Consider the following 13,373-nt stretch of genomic DNA (forward strand, 5'->3'; position numbering starts at 1 on the left):
CTCAAAGGTTCATACATTTTTCATTAACTTCCAAGAATCCCCTTGAGGATTCAAAGTCTACAAATGTTGTTATACTCTTCTTCCTCTTTGGTTGTTGTTTTCTTTCCAAACTTTTCAAGAAGATCCTTAGTGGGTTGTAAACTAGTTTTATGTTGTTCAAAAATATCAAAGTCTTCTGTTGCTAAATCTTGGTTTTTTGAAACTATTTTTAAAATAAAACCCCAACAGTCTTACACTACCATACTTACTTGCAAGTTACTTGAACATTTAAGAAATGTATGGGTTGTATTATACAAGTGGAAGTATAAAATAAGAGAGGAAGATAGAGAGAGAGAGAGAGAGAGATAGAGAGAGAGAGAGAGAGTTATTTCTTTTCTTCTTCAATGGAGCCAACACCGACAGCGTTTTAGCTCTTTCTATCCCCTTCTAATTTGCTAGTTTGTTGCCATTTTATGCTAGGATTTGTTTATCCTTTGAATTCTTATTTTATATATGACTTAAAAGCTTAAGAAAATCTCATTTCAAGTGAACTAGATTCATTATGGATTGGAGACCTTTTTGGTGGATACATTATAGAGAGTTCCTAGTTTGGATCTTGCCTTTCTTCATCAAATCCCAAGCCTCTCCTTGAGGACTTAAAGGACTACAAATGTTGTTCCTTTTAACTCCCTTTTGTTTTTTTTCTTTATAACTCATTGAAGATGATCGTTGGTGGATATAAACTAGTTACGTTGATCGAATTTTAATTCTTCTGTTTGCCAAATTTCTTGTGTTTTTTAAACTATTTTTGAATAAAACCCAACACTTTAACCACCCTAAGACTACCTTATCACCACTATGTCATTACCACTTCATGGTGGTTGGGTGGTGTTGCATTTCTCAGCTCATTTATGTGAATATTAAGTGCTTAATGGGTTTTGATTGAAAACTATACCTATGAATTTCTTCTAATGACCATTAAGTGAATAAGTATGGATTGTATATTGATTTTGAGTCAAGTTCTTAATATACTAATATGTTCTTGTTACACCTCTAAATATGAGTTACTAGAACTTGTATCTTCATGGAATTGATGATAAGAAGCTTAATGGTTAAGTACTTAATAAGTGGCACAAAAAGGGGACATAAACATTGGTGGTATTTTGAACTCATGAATATGCCCATTATCTTTGGAAAATCATATAAAATCATAGAAATGTCCAAATTGCATGAAAAATATGTCTCTAAAAATATCAATGTTGCAGAAATCTGCCTGGCGGTCGATTAATCGCTTGGCGACCTTAAACTGATTACGATTAGGGTGTTTGGCGGAAGTTGGTCAAAATCGGCCAAAATCGATCAAAGTTGGCATTGGCGGCCCTTGGCGGTCATAGGAGTGAATTTTTTAAGAAATTAAAAAATTTTAATTTTCAAATATAACACAAAATTTAAAATTTTCAAATTTTTAAGCTTTCAAATTTTAAAGTATTAAACTAAAATTTTCAAAATTTTAAATTTTTAAAATTTTATATTTTCAAATACTTCGTTTTTAGCGAATATTAATTTTTTTAAATGATTTTGTTAATAATTAAGGGTCCCCGATTAATCCCTGCATAGTCCGATTAATTGTTTATCGCCAATCGACCGTCGAGCTACCGCTAAGCGATTTTTACAACCTTGAAAAATATATGAATGTCTAGTTTCATCCATGCAAATGGTTTGATCTGTTTTTCTCCACAAATGTACATTTATTGCATTGAATGCTTACTCGTCTGAAACCCAACTTACCACATTGGTCATTTTGAATAATTCATAGTTAAATATGAAAATCCAATATTCATGACGTTTTGGTATGGATGTTGGTAAGTATATCTAGGTTTTTTCATCCAAAAGCCTTAGCCAAATTCCATTCCCAAGTTTGGTGACATTGGAATTTTTATAGTTTTGTCCAAGATGATGGTTGTTTGTAATAGCCATTTTGTAAAATACATAAGTAATTCTAGAAAATTCCAATTAGGATGAGGTCTTGGAGGTTAGATAATAGAGTCTAGCTTAATATATATTTTCGAAAAGGAATGATACTCACTCTTTCTTTAGTGTTGGTGACCATCTTTGCAGATTGGTGCCTAACATTGACAAATTTTTATAGTAAATTTGTAAAATTCATGGAATAAAGTAGAAAAATCATTAAAACTTATATCCCTGGAAATCTAGGAAAGTGATATATAAAAATAAGTAATAACCTTACAAAAAGAATAGGAAGGTCTCTGAAGATACTGTTGTAATGACATTACAAGTAAAAATAGAGTATGATATAAGTATTATTAAGTAATACTTGAAATGTGATCTATGTAAAGGTTGTTGGTATGGAATGTAGGTGTTCAGAGAGGTGGGAGTTCATCTTAGCCTGTACATGCATTGTTACTCAGTCGAATTGTTGATTTAGGTGAGTTACAGTAACTTTCTTATTATGTTGGCTTTGCATGTATATGTGAGGTTTAGGGATTAAGTTCTTCATCAAAGCCTCTCGGGGGAAAATAGCCAAGGATTGGTCAACCATGAGAAACTCCTTAGGGGAAATGTGATCGAACTAGTTGGACACAAATCGCCTTGAGGGAAAGTGGTGAGTTCAGACAAATGTAGTACTTGAGAAGCCCCTCATGGGAAATCAGTCTGCTAACAGTACCTAGGAATCCCTTCGGGGGAAAACATTCTGATGTCGGGTAGGGTTGATACCAATAAGATATGTTTAAGAACTTACAGTTATGTTATTATGTGAATATATGTGTTATTTAAAGGTATGGTATTAATATAATGGTGATTATAGTGTACATTCCATAAGCGTTTTCCCCTAACAGTTATTTATTAATATTTTTTCAGGACCCTCTGGGTAGACATATGCAAGACGACGGTGTGACTGTAGACAAAATTTTCATTCTCAAAGATTTTTGGTTATATCACCATTGTGACATTTAAATATGTAATGTGGAATTATAAATTGATCATTTTGATCATAAAACATTTTAGTAACTTTTTTGGTCCCAAAGCAACATATTCAATAGGTAAATAATTAAGACTTCAAATAAGAAAGATGAAAGTAAAATTTATTTAATAGAATAGTTTCAATAGCCAAGAGGTAATCAGAGAACAAACTCTGATTACGTACACACTCATTATCGATGAGCCTTTACATATATATATATATATGTATATATATATATATATATATGTGTGTGTGTGTGTGGGGGGGGGGGGAATGAATATCCACTTAAAGATATATAAGCTTAGGTACCCAAACAAACTATGATATGTCATTTTGTATCACATCATATTTTTCAGCCGAACACCTACCAAGCTATATATATTATAGTTGAAAATGAAAATTATGTAAGAGGAAAGTAATAGTAAAATTTATAAAAATCTTGGAAATAAATCAAGTTAGGAGTTGAAATTTAAGAACTTTAGATGATTAAAATGCATATATGATACAAAATGATGTAGTATTGTGAGTTTGGATACCTAAGCTTATATACATTTAAGGGTTTATTCACTTTGCCATATATATATATATATATATATATATATATTACAGAAGACTAAGATCCCATATTAACATACAAGATAGGTACAAAAGTAAACACAATCACATACAAAGTGGGAGTGTTCTGTTATATGGTAAGCATGATCTTCACTACTATCCATAACTCATAAGGAAGTTTTTTTTTTTTTTTAGGAAAGATGGCAAATCCCCGACAAAGATTAGCTTGTATGGAAGTTATCTTTAATCTTTAGGGCTTCATCTCTACAAATATTCCTTAAGGTTCTTGGTGTCATCAGGAGATACAACCAATGACTCTTATGAAATCTCAATGGTTCGAACAATCTTCCTTTATTTATAATATTAATACTAACTATATTAACTACTAACTCTTTATATGTTACAAAGTACGTAAGTATAGAATGTGCAAAGAAAATACATATTTAAGGAAAACTGCGAACAGTTTTGTTTTCATTTTCCTCGATGCAAGTCTTTTCCTTGGTGGGAGTCGTGATCCTACTCAATGATTCTAGGCATCAACTCGTCGAGTCCATATTCCTTAATTGAAAATAAATAATTAATATATGATACCTGGAAATCCGGATGTTACACTTGTAGCACTTGTCAGGGGAGGTGCCTTTGTCATTCCTTGAAGATAAATCATCATCGGGATTCTTTGGTCTGAAGGGCCTTTGATTTGGCTTGAATTTTCTTGAATTCTTTAGACCCTTGAATTGCTTTGCAATCAACGTTGCTTGAGCAGCAAGTTTAGCCATCCGTTGAAATTCATCACCATCTTATGTGCCTTATGTTGGATCTATATGCTCAAGAATTATTTAGAATAATGTTTTTCAATAACATATGATCCTATATGGTCACAACATTAGCAAGTTGTCATTTATTGAGAATTAGATTATTAATATATATATATATATATATATATATATATATATATATATATATATATATATATATATATATTTAACTCTTGTATCTAATTTTGAAGAAATTATTATTTTGTGAAAATAATTTTTGGAAACTATTATTTTATGAAAAGAATATTTTAGAGAGTATAACTAGTTAATTAATCATATGGCATGATTAAATATGTCATGTACAAGTTTTTGGACGCTTCAGATTCCACTAGACTTATACATATACATTACTTTAATGGTGTGTAATGTATACCACTCTTCCTCTCTCCTCCCGCTAACTTTAGGCCTACACCATCCAAGAAGGGATGGGGTGTTGCTTCTTTGAATCTGTTCTTACAATTACCATGCTTGTAAGTCCCATACCTTTGCATTTAATGAAAGCACGGGTCTTGGATATCTAATGCAACTATATAAGGAAGAGTAAGGGATCAAAGTCTTTAAAGGTTGTCTTCTAAACATCTTATGTGTTGTTTTTGTTTATAATCTTTCTATATCATGTAATTTAACCCTTGGTGGTTTTGTTTAATAGTCTTAAAATGAAAGATATTTTAAAATTGCTTTCGTTCGTCGCTTAAAATTGTTTTATAAAAAGAGATTGTTTTTAGCTTCCCAAAAGCCATCATCTTCCCCTGATAAGATTTTATCACTTTCACTGAGATCATCAATTGTCTTGGATGCTTTAGACATAAGAGTAGATGATTTGTCTCTTTTTCCATCTTTCATCTCCTTTACACTTTCCCTTCTCTAAGCCTTACTTTGATCATGATTTTTTAGATTACCATAAAGACTTGGCAGATCCATGGTCTTTATTTTCTCACTATTCTTCAGGATATTAGCATGATGCTCCCAACTCTCATCAAGGGAGTCAAGAAACTTATTAACCAACACATCATTATCTTTTATAATCTCAAACTTTCTCAAGTCATTAATTAAACAGTTAAATCGATGAAAAGTGCTAGTGAGGAAAACATTCTTATAAGAAAAAACTACCGTACTTACAAATGATGGAGTTCTTCAAGTTATTATCCACCTCATCAGTGCCTTCATAAGTAATCTTGACAGTTGAAATGATCTCCTTGCATATACATAGTTCTCTACCAAATGGTAAACATTGTAAAGAAGAGAAATACATATTGCAGCCCTGGCACGAACATCAAAATTTACTTTCTTCTTCTCATCTTCAGTTAACTGTTGAACCAGAGCTCTTAAGGTAACTGGTTCTTTTTCTTCTTTAATAATAGTCCTAAGAGGAACATAGAGGCCTTCCTTTAGAATGTCCAGCATGTAGATATTCATGGTTTCAAGAACCATCATGGTCTTACTTAACCACATCGAGAGGTTCTTTTCATTAAAGGGACGACGTTTGTTCAAGGAATTAGATCAAAAAGCGGATGACGAGGAGGAAAAAGAAAATGATCTAAACACTGCTTTGATACCAGTTGTTGGTCCCAAACAAATAGATTCAACAAGTAAATAAACAAGAATGATGAAATTAAACTTTATTGAATAGAATAGTTTCAATAACCAAGAGGTAATTAGAGAACATACTCTGACTATGTACACACTCTTGATCGATGACCCTTTACAGAAGAGGGTGCGTGTGTGTGTGTGTATATATATATATATATATATATATATATATATATATATATAATAAAAGACTAAGGTCATAGATTAACATACAAGATAGGTACAAAGGAAACTCAATCTCATACAAAAGTGGAAGTCTTCTGTTATATGGTAATCCCGATCTTCATTAATATCCTTAATTCATAAGGAATTTATCTTCAATCTTCAAAGCTTCTTGTACTACCGAATCTTCATTAAGGTCCTTGATGTCAACATGGTATGAAACCCCTAATGACATCAGTGGTAGCAATAGATGATGAACAACTTTTGATATATCAAATCTCAAAGGTCCTAACAAACTCTGATAATGTTGATGTATATTGTAAAAATTCAAATAAAGTGTTTTGTGTTGTTTCGCATTTTGTATTATTTTACTAAGTCATGTTTTGTGCGAAGTGAAAATGTATAGACTTAGTATATTTTTTGTTTGTTCCCTATAAATAGGGACTTAGGATAGAAGTAGAGTGATGGATGCTAGAACTCACTTCTGCTTATTCTGTAATCAGTCTTAATCAATATGAGATCTGATTAATATTTACTCTCGGTGTTGTTCATCTTAAATCGTTCAAATCTTTCTTTTCTTTTCAAAATACTCGATAACAATTCTCTTCAATTGGTATCAGATCAGGATTCAAACTGCTTAGATCTGATTTTCGTATAAGAATCATTTGCTTTTTGAGTTACAAATTTACTCAAAATTTTCCGCGCATTTTTGGTTTTGAAAATCATTATTGATCTTCAGATTTGAATTGATTCTGCATTTGAATTGTTAAGTCGAGTAATCGATTAGTGATTTGTGATCAATTCATTTGATAAAATTCTGAAATTCATCAAGTTTTCAGATATTTTCTGTGTTCATCAATGGCGAACTTCAACACGAATTCAATGATTTCTTTCTCTCACTTGCTTGGTTCCTCAACCAAAATTCCGATGTTAATTCCAGAATACTATGATCAGTGGGCTGATAGAATGGAAGATTACTTAAATGGAATTGATGAAGAACTTTGGAAGTGTATCGATGGAGCAGTACAAGCTCCTGCTAATGTTCAACAAATTGGATCATCCACTGCATCTACTGATGTTAAAGAACAACGAAATCGACTGAAGAATAATGAAAAGAGATGCATGAGAGAACTAAGAGGTGCTCTACCTCCTGTGGTTTACAATTACATTCGTAGTTGTAAAACAACAAAAGAGATCTGGAATACTCTAAAAGAAAAGTATCAAGGTAGTGAAAAGACGAAGATCAACTCTGTGAAGCAATGTCTAGTTGAACTGAAGGAATTCAGACAAAAGGATACAGAAACTCTCGAAAATTGTTATGATCGTATGAATGAGCTTATGTTTCGCTGCAATAGGTATGCTATCACTAGATCTCTCATGGAGTTCAATTTAACTTTCATTATGGGTCTTCGCAAGGAATGGCGAAGTGTGAGCATGATGATTAAGAATCAACAAAGTTTTGATACAACTACATTGAATGATCTTTACAATCAATTGAAAACACATGAATGTGAGGTCACAGAAATGTATGAAGAATCAAAACAAGTTATTGGTGGTCCTTTGGCTCTTGTTTCAAAGGTATCAGAAACTGATGAAAGAGATGGTTCAGATGTAGAAGGATTTTTGATGAACTCCGATGATGAAGCAATAGCATACTATTCAAACAACAGAGTTAAAAAGTTTTTCAAAAAACCTTTTAATTCAAAAGGAAAGAATAGTGATGTGAAAAATGATGTCACAAGAACTGGAGGGGAGGAGAGGAAGAAAATGGAGAAAACAGATGAAAAACAGAAAAATGCGAATGAAGAGAAAAAGTTGAAGGGTGATTCAGGAATTTACTGTCACTATTGCATTGGTGCGAATCATTTCGCAGCTGATTGCATGTTGCGAAAGAAAGAAGAAAAGAAAGAAAAAGTCAAAGATGAAGCTTACTATTCCAAAAAGATTGAAGAATTACGTGCAAAGACCAAAGGAGTGTCTTTAGTTGCTAAGGGAGAATCTGATGAAGAAGAAAATGGAACTTATCATATCTGGTCTTCAGGATTTGATGACGAAGAAATGAGGCATCCCACACATGGAGCAATGTTTGCAAGTTTTGAGGATTGCGAAGAGAACATTTCAGAGCAATGTTTTATGTATAAATCCACGGACAAGTCACCCATCACAACTAAGGTACGTGCAATTCTTGAATCTTTTAATATTCCATTATCTGCTTATGATGCTGAAATTGTTTCATTTGATGATATTGTGGTTTATTTTGATTCTGTTATTGTGTTTGCTAGTAATGAAGCTAAGAAATTAAATGTGCAACTTAGTGAGACACGAAGAGATTTAGAAATAAAGAAGAGCAGAGTTGAAAAATTGGAAATGCAAGTCAAAAATATAGATTGTAATAGGAATAATCTTACAAATGATGTTAGGTTGTTGCTAGCACAAAGAAACATATATTGTAATTCTTCAAAACGATTGTATGCAAAATTAACAGCTTTACATCATTCTTCTGATATTAGCAAAGAACAACATAGGAAACTTTTACCTTTTCTTGAGTATGAACCTGAAAAAGTTGATGTTGTTTCTTATGATTGCGAAAGTACAATTGCTCAGTTTGAAAAAATACCTGATGATAGATATTCATATGGTATTGTCAAAATTGCTGAATTTCTGAATGCTGATGAGTTGGTTGATATTGTAAATGAAAGTTTGACAAAAAGTGAACAAGTGAAAATCTTAAAGAAAATCGGAAATTCAACTCTTACTTCACAATTCAATTATGCTGACATTGATGAAAATTCTGATAATGTGCGTGAAATCAGTGAAATAGAAGAAGAAGAAGAGATTGATTGTTCTCAATTGTCGATCATTAATATCACATCTAAGATCAAAGGTAAAGAAATAATAGTTGATTCAATAGTAGAGGATGAAAATAATAGTTGATTCAATAGTTGATTCAAAGGGTTGTGGTTGATCAAGTGTTTGAAAATACAAAAGAATTTGACAAAATTTTAAATGACAAAGCTGCACATTATTTGGAAACCAACACAGTGGTATATCAAAATTTTGTATGTACTGATAAAACTATTTTTCCAAATCAAGTTTTTGTCACTACTGGAAATGCTGAGAAAGTTCATCCTGAGATCAATAAAATGGTTGAAAAAGATAATCAAAAGTCCACAACTGAAGGTTTTTTCGCAAATCAAAACACAGTGGAAAACAATTTAACTCAAAATTCTTATGTGTTTCAAAAACAAAAATCATTACAAAAATGGGTGGTTAAAGGTGAAAAATCAAACAAAACTTTTGAAAAAGCTGAAAACTCAAAGGTTGAAGTGAAACTAAATTCTCAAGAATTCAAATTGATGGTTGGAAATTAGTCAATAGAAAATAATGTCTCAAGAAGACAAGCAAGAAAAGCAATATTCTGGCAAGTTGTGACTAATGAAAAATCAAAAGATGAAAAAGAACAAATTTCAAAAACATCATCAAAATTTCAAAATAAAAACACACAAACAACTTCAAGTTTTCATAAACAAATAAATTCTGTTGACAAAGTTCCATATATTTGCAAATATGACAACAATCGAAAATTTGAGAATTCCCAAAAAATTTGCAAATAATCAAAAGTTTCCAAATGTTGACAAATTCATGAATACTTCATCGAGTTTGAAGAACTCAACTCAAGTCAAAGTGAAATTTTCACCAAAACAACCAAATTTTCTAAATCCTTCAATATCAAAACCAACCAAAGTTTCATACGTCAAAGGAAAGTCTGATGTAAGTATGATCAATCATTGGTTTGAAGTTAAAGGAAAGAAATATCAAAGTGGAAAGATTTCAGAACAACAAATCAAAAGTGCATTTGATAAGTTCACGAATAATTCTTCAACTGCTAGTACATCATCCCATAATTCGCAAGTTCCGATTCAAAAATGGAAACCAGTTATCAAAAATGCGAATGTTGTGAAGGATAAGATTACAATCAATGAGAATCCAAAATTATTGAATGACTATATTTCAATATCTAGAAATGATGATGCTGATATAATGGATTCTGTTACAAACAAAGTGAAAACATGGTTTTTAAGTTCCAAAAAGTTGTTTAAATCTACTAATTATGGACCCAATAAGTCTTGGGTTCCTAAACTTTTTCAATAAATGCAGGTGATAGGTGATGAGCAATATGATACAAAATGGTATATTGATAGTGGTTGCTCTCGTCATATGACTGGAAGAAAGGAAAATTTGCGAGATTACCGAAGCTTGGAAAATGCTGGAGTTGTCAAATTTGGAAATAATCATAAGTGTCAAGTAAAAGGATATGGGAAAGTCACAAATGCAAACTTCACAGTAAACAGAGTTGCTTATGTTGAAGGACTTCATAATTTGATAAGTGTATCACAACTTGTTGTGGGTACTGGAAATCAAGTTGTGTTTAATGAAGAAGGAAGTATCATCTCAAATGCAAAGACAAATGAAATACTTCTCAAATCCAAAAGATATGGTGATATGTTTACACTGGACATCAAACCAATTGTGGGAAAACCAGTTGTATGTTTACTATCAAAAGCATCTGATGATCTCAGCTGGCTTTGGAATAGAAGATTGTCACATTTGAACTTTCAAAATATAAATAAACTTGTAACTGAAGATTTAGTTCGAGGGTTACCAGTACTAAAATTTGACAATGATTCTTTGTGTGCAGCTTGCAAAAAAGGAAAATAACATCGAAAAGGTCATCCGATTGTGATAGATTCAAAAATAGTAGAACCATTGGAACTTCTTCACATTGATTTGTGTGGACCATCAACTGTTGCAACAATAAATAAAAAGCGGTATATTTTAGTTGTTGTAGATGATTTCTCTAGATTCACATGGGTGTTTTTTCTCAGGTTGAAATCTGAAGTTGCTCAGATGATGATTGATTTTATCAAAAAAGAATGAAATTAGTTTGAAGAAGAATGTACGAAAAATTGAAAGTGATAATGGTTGGGAGTTTAAAAATCAAACTCTTAATAATTTTCTCACAAACAAAGGTATTTCGCATAATTTCTCATCACCATATACTCCACAACAAAATAGTGTAGTTGAAAGAAGAAACCGATCTCTATGCGAAGTTGCCAGAACCATGCTAACATATGCGAATCTACCTCAATATCTTTGGGCAGAAGCTGTGTCCACAACATGTTTTACTCAGAATCGATCATACATTCATCGAAGATTCAATGTTACTCCATATGAAATAATCAATAATTGGAAACCTAATGTAAAATTCTTTCATGTTTTTGGTTGCAGGTGGTTTATTATGAATCTCAAAGACAATTTGTCCAAGTTTCAAGCAAAAGCTGATGAAGGCATCTTCTTAGGATATTCACAGAATTCAGTTGCATACAGAGTGCTTAATAAACGAACAAGAAAATTTGAAGAAACTTTCAATTTAACATTTGATGATTGCTATCTTAAACAAATTGATAGTAAATTTGATAATAAACCAATACTTGTGGATTCAAATACTCAAATTGATAATTCTGAAATTAATGATTTTGATTATGACTTAATTTTCGGAATTCCTGACAGGGCAATTGATGCAGAAAATAATGCTCCTGATAATCACACATCAGAATCCTCAAAACATACTGATGAATCAACAATAACTACAACGTCGATAACTTGTGAAAGCACACCAAATGTTCATATGGAGGAGCAACACACAAGTATTCATGACGATTGTATACCAACTTTTGAGGGGGAGAATGAGATTATGGAACATCAAGTTGAGGGGGAGCATTCACAAAATCAACAAGAGCATCATGTTGAGGGGGAGCATTCGCAAAATCAACAGGAATATCATTTTGAGGGGGAGTATCCAAATGCAGATCATGTTGAGGGAGAGCATGATGAAACAGAGACAAATAATCTTGATAAAAATGCAGAATTTCATGAATTTAATGATAACTTTTCTGTTGCAGGATCTGAAAATGAAGATATGAATGAAAATGCACCATTAGAATATGATCCAAGTTGTCCACCACTTGCGAAATGGACAAGAAATCATCCAAAAGAACAAGTAATTGGTAATCTACAAGAAGGTGTGTTGACTAGAGCTCAAATTCAAGCGAAAAATGAGGTACTGAATACTAACCAAGAACTTTGTATGTTTAATGTCTGTATTTCGAAAATAGAGCCAAAAATAGTAAAGAATGCTATGGAACACTCAGATTGGGTTGTTGCTATGCAATCTGAATTGGCCGAATTTGAACGAAACAAGGTTTGGAGATTAGTTTCTAAACCTTATGATGTTTCAATTGTTGGATTAAAATGGATTTTTAAAAACAAAACTGACAAAGATGGCAATATTATTCGAAATAAAGCAAGACTAGTGGTTAAAGGTTATTCACAACTGTTGATGTATATTGTAAAAGTCGAATAGAGTGTTTTGTATAGTTTCGCATTTTGTGTTATTTTACTAAGTCATATTTTATGCGAAGTTAAAATGTATAGACTTAGTATACTTTTTGATTGTTCCCTATAAATAGGGACTTAGGCTAGAAGTTGTAGTACGATGCTTGAACTCACTTCTGCTTAATATTGTAATCAGACTTTATCAATATAAGATCTTATTAATATTTACTCTCGGTGTTCTTCATCTAAAATCATTCAAATCTATCTTTACTTTTCTAAATTCTTGATAAAAATTCTCATCAATTGGTATCAGAGCAGGATTCAAAGTGCTTAGATCTGATTTTCGTATAAGAATCATTTGCTTTTTGAGTTACAAATTTACTCAAAATTTTCCGCGCATTTTTGGTTTTGAAAATCACTTTTGATCTTCAGATTTGAATTGATTCTATGTTTCAATTGTTAAATCGAGTAATCGATTAGTGTTTTGTGATCAATTTGTTTTATTAATTCTAATATTCATCAAGGTTTCAAGTTTTTAGATAATTTCTGTGTTCATGAATGGCGAACTTCAACATGAATTCAATGACTTCTTTCTCTCACTTGCTTGGTTCCTCAACCAAAATTCCGATGTTAATTCCAGAATACTATGATCAGTGGGCTGATAGAATGGAAGATTACTTAAATGGAATTGATGAATAACTTTGGAAGTGTATCGATGGAATAGTACTAGCTCTTGCTAATGTTCAACCAATTGGATCATCTGTTGCATCTACTGATGTTGAAGAACAACGAAACCGATTGAAGAAAAATGAAAAGAGATGCATGAGAGAACTAAGAGGTGCTCTACCTCCTGTGGTTTACAATTACATTTGTAGTTGTAAAACAGAAAAAGA

This window comes from Lactuca saligna, chromosome 9 (assembly GCF_052625555.1).
Source record: "Lactuca saligna cultivar CGN05327 chromosome 9, ASM5262555v1, whole genome shotgun sequence".
Taxonomy (NCBI): Eukaryota; Viridiplantae; Streptophyta; class Magnoliopsida; order Asterales; family Asteraceae; genus Lactuca; species Lactuca saligna.